The following is a 5000-nucleotide window of genomic DNA, read 5'->3' as shown; positions in this document are numbered from 1 at the left end:
CGGCGACATTTCCCCGTTACCGGTGGCTGCGCGGCGGGTGAGTGACAGAGCTTATCCGAGCGGCTGGAACTCTGCGCCGGCGTGGTCGAGCGTGAGGCCCCGGCCCTTTGGCTGCCTGGTACCTAAAACACTTCCATTGATCCAGCCACGGAGGGTGCTGGCTGGTGGCTCCATAGCTCCATAGCTCCATAGCACCAGAGCTCCATAGCTCCATAGCACCAGAGCTCCATAGCTCCATAGCACCAGAGCTCCATAGCTCCATAGCACCAGAGCTCCATAGCTCCATAGCACCAGAGCTCCATAGCTCCATAGCACCAGAGCTCCATAGCTCCATAGCACCAGAGCTACATAGCTCCATAGCACCAGAGCTCCATAGCTCCATAGCACCAGAGCTCCATAGCTCCATAGCACCAGAGCTCCATAGCTCCATAGCACCAGAGCTCCATAGCTCCATAGCTCCAGGGCTCCATAGCTCCAGGGCTCCATAGCTCCAGGGCTCCATAGCTCCATACCTCCAGAGCTCCATAGCTCCAGCCTGGGTGGCTGGTGGCTCCATAGCTCCATACTTCCATAGCTCCAGTCAGAGAGTTGGCGAAAATTGCACTAAGTGCGAAAGCCCATTCATTTACAACGGCGTGTCCGCCAGGCGGCGACATTTCCCCGTTACCGGTGGCTGCGTGGCGGGTGAGTGACAGAGCTTATCCGAGCGGCTGGAACTCTGCGCCGGCGTGGTCGAGCGTGAGGCCCCGGCCCTTTGGCTGCCTGGTACCTAAAACACTTCCATTGATCCAGCCACGGAGGGTGCTGGCTGGTGGCTCCATAGCTCCATAGCTCCATAGCACCAGAGCTCCATAGCTCCATAGCACCAGAGCTCCATAGCTCCATAGCACCAGAGCTCCATAGCTCCATAGCACCAGAGCTCCATAGCTCCATAGCACCAGAGCTCCATAGCTCCATAGCACCAGAGCTCCATAGCTCCATAGCACCAGAGCTCCATAGCTCCATAGCACCAGAGCTCCATAGCTCCATAGCACCAGAGCTCCATAGCTCCATAGCACCAGAGCTCCATAGCTCCATAGCACCAGAGCTCCATAGCTCCATAGCACCAGAGCTCCATAGCTCCATAGCTCCAGCCTGGGTGGCTGGTGGCTCCATAGCTCCATACTTCCATAGCTCCAGTCAGAGAGTGTGCTAAAATTGCACTAAGTGCGAAAGCCCATTCATTTACAACGGCGTGTCCACAAGGCGGCGACATTTCCCCGTTACCGGTGGCTGCGCGGCGGGTGAGTGACAGAGCTTATCCGAGCGGCTGGAACTCTGCGCCGGCGTGGTCGAGCGTGAGGCCTCGGCCCTTTGGCTGCCTGGTACCTAAAACACTTCCATTGATCCAGCCACGGAGGGTGCTGGCTGGTGGCTCCATAGCTCCATACCTCCAGAGCTCCAGAGCTCCATAGCACCAGAGCTCCATAGCTCCATAGCACCAGAGCTCCATAGCACCAGAGCTCCATAGCTCCATAGCACCAGAGCTCCATAGCTCCATAGCACCAGAGCTCCATAGCTCCATAGCACCAGAGCTCCATAGCTCCATAGCTCCATAGCACCAGAGCTCCATAGCTCCATAGCACCAGAGCTCCATAGCTCCATAGCACCAGAGCTCCATAGCTCCATAGCACCAGAGCTCCATAGCTCCATAGCACCAGAGCTCCATAGCTCCATAGCACCAGAGCTCCATAGCTCCATAGCTCCAGGGCTCCATAGCTCCATAGCACCAGAGCTCCATAGCACCAGAGCTCCATAGCTCCATAGCACCAGAGCTCCATAGCTCCATAGCACCAGCTCCATAGCTCCATAGCACCAGAGCTCCATAGCTCCATAGCACCAGAGCTCCATAGCTCCATAGCACCAGAGCTCCATAGCTCCATAGCACCAGAGCTCCAGAGCTCCATAGCACCAGAGCTCCATAGCTCCATAGCACCAGAGCTCCATAGCTCCAGAGCTCCATAGCTCCAGCCTGGGTGGCTGGTGGCTCCATAGCTCCATACTTCCATAGCTCTAAGTCAGAGAGTTGGCGAAAATTGCACTAAGTGCGAAAGCCCATTCATTTACAACGGCGTGTCCACAAGGCGGCGACATTTCCCCGTTACCGGTGGCTGCGCGGCGGGAGAGTGACAGAGCTCATCCGAGCGGCTGGAACTCTGCGCCGGCGTGGTCGAGCGTGAGGCCTCGGCACTTTGGCCGCCTGGTACCTAAACACTTCCATTGATCCAGCCACGGAGGGTGCTGGCTGGTGGCTCCATACCTCCATAGCTCCATACCTCCAGAGCTCCAGAGCTCCATAGCACCAGAGCTCCATAGCTCCATAGCACCAGAGCTCCATAGCACCAGAGCTCCATAGCTCCATAGCACCAGAGCTCCATAGCTCCATAGCACCAGAGCTCCATAGCTCCATAGCACCAGAGCTCCATAGCACCAGAGCTCCATAGCTCCATAGCACCAGAGCTCCATAGCTCCATAGCACCAGCTCCATAGCTCCATAGCACCAGAGCTCCATAGCTCCATAGCACCAGAGCTCCATAGCTCCATAGCACCAGAGCTCCATAGCTCCATAGCACCAGAGCTCCATAGCTCCATAGCACCAGAGCTCCATAGCTCCATAGCTCCAGGGCTCCATAGCTCCAGGGCTCCAGGGCTCCATAGCTCCAGGGCTCCATAGCTCCAGGGCTCCAGGGCTCCATAGCTCCATACCTCCAGAGCTCCATAGCTCCATACTTCCAGAGCTCCATAGCTCCATAGCACCAGAGCTCCAGAGCTCCATAGCTCCATAGCACCAGAGCTCCATAGCACCAGAGCTCCATAGCTCCAGCCTGGGTGGCTGGTGGCTCCATAGCTCCATACTTCCATAGCTCCAGTCAGAGAGTTGGCGAAAATTGCACTAAGTGCGAAAGCCCATTCATTTACAAGGGCGTGTCCACAAGGCGGCGACATTTCCCCGTTACCGGTGGCTGCGCGGCAGGAGAGTGACAGAGCTTATCCGAGCGGCTGGAACTCTGCGCCGGCGTGGTCGAACGGCTGGCCTCGGTAGTTGAGGTACCAGGGGTGGGCCGGGGAGCTCCAGGCGGGTCTTGTGAGAGAGTGAAGCCGAGCGGCTGGAACTCTGGGCCGGCCTGGTCGAGCGGCTGGCCTCGGTAGTTGAGGTACCAGGGGTGGGCTGGGGAGCTCCAGGCGGGGCTTGTGAGAGAGTGAAGCCGAGCGGCTGGAACTCTGGGCCGGCGTGGTTGAGCCACGGAGGGTGCTGGCTGGTGGCTCCATAGCTCCATAGCTCCATAGCTCCATAGCTCCATACTTCCATAGCTCCATACTTCCATAGCTCCAGACTTCCATAGCTCCATAGCTCCATAGCTCCATAGCTCCATAGCTCCATAGCACCAGAGCTCCAGAGCTCCATAGCACCAGAGCTCCAGAGCTCCATAGCTCCATAGCTCCATAGCCCCAGAGCTCCATAGCTCCATAGCTCCATAGCTCCAGAGCTCCATACTTCCATAGCTCCAGAGCTCCAGCCTGTCTGGTGGCTCCATAGCTCCATAGCTCCATACTTGCAGCCACGGAGCTGGCGAAAATTGCACTAAGTGCGAAAGCCCATTCATTTACAACGGCGTGTCCACAAGGCGGCGACATTTCCCCGTTACCGGTGGCTGCTTAGCGGGAGAGTGACAGAGCTTATCCGAGCGGCTGGAACTCTGGGCCGGCCTGGTCGAGCGGCTGGCCTCGGTAGTTGAGGTACCAGGGGCGGGCTGGGGAGCTCCAGGCGGGGCTTGTGAGAGAGTGTAGCCGAGCGGCTGGAACTCTGGGCCGGCGTGGTTGAGCAGCATGCCCGCGGAGGTGGCTCTTCCATAGGCACGGAGGGTGCTGGAGCTCCACACTTCCATAGGCAGGGAGGGTGCTGGAGCTCCACACTTCCATAGGCAGGGAGGGTGCTGGAGCTCCACACTTCCATAGGCAGGGAGGGTGCTGGAGCTCCACACTTCCATAGGCAGGGAGGGTGCTGGAGCTCCACACTTCCATAGGCAGGGAGGGTGCTGGAGCTCCACACTTCCATAGGCAGGGAGGGTGCTGGAGCTCCACACTTCCATAGGCAGGGAGGGTGCTGGAGCTCCACACTTCCATAGGCAGGGAGGGTGCTGGAGCTCCACACTTCCATAGGCAGGGAGGGTGCTGGAGCTCCACACTTCCATAGGCAGGGAGGGTGCTGGAGCTCCACACTTCCATAGGCAGGGAGGGTGCTGGAGCTCCACACTTCCATAGGCAGGGAGGGTGCTGGAGCTCCACACTTCCATAGGCAGGGAGGGTGCTGGAGCTCCACACTTCCATAGGCAGGGAGGGTGCTGGAGCTCCACACTTCCATAGGCAGGGAGGGTGCTGGAGCTCCACACTTCCATAGGCAGGGAGGGTGCTGGAGCTCCACACTTCCATAGGCAGGGAGGGTGCTGGAGCTCCACACTTCCATAGGCAGGGAGGGTGCTGGAGCTCCACACTTCCATAGGCAGGGAGGGTGCTGGAGCTCCACACTTCCATAGGCAGGGAGGGTGCTGGAGCTCCACACTTCCATAGGCAGGGAGGGTGCTGGAGCTCCACACTTCCATAGGCAGGGAGGGTGCTGGAGCTCCACACTTCCATAGGCAGGGAGGGTGCTGGAGCTCCACACTTCCATAGGCAGGGAGGGTGCTGGAGCTCCACACTTCCATAGGCAGGGAGGGTGCTGGAGCTCCACACTTCCATAGGCAGGGAGGGTGCTGGAGCTCCACACTTCCATAGGCAGGGAGGGTGCTGGAGCTCCACACTTCCATAGGCAGGGAGAGTGCTGGAGCTCCACACTTCCATAGGCACGGAGGGTGCTGGAGCTCCACACTTCCATAGGCAGGGAGGGTGCTGGAGCTCCACACTTCCGTAGGCAGGGAGGGTGCTGGAGCTCCACACTTCCATAGGCAGGGAGGGTGCTGGAG

The sequence above is a fragment of the Syngnathus leptorhynchus genome, unplaced genomic scaffold (assembly GCF_054491065.1).
Source record: "Syngnathus leptorhynchus isolate UIUO unplaced genomic scaffold, UIUO_Slep HiC_scaffold_339, whole genome shotgun sequence".
Lineage (NCBI taxonomy): Eukaryota > Metazoa > Chordata > Actinopteri > Syngnathiformes > Syngnathidae > Syngnathus > Syngnathus leptorhynchus.
This window is presented reverse-complemented; position numbering follows the sequence as displayed.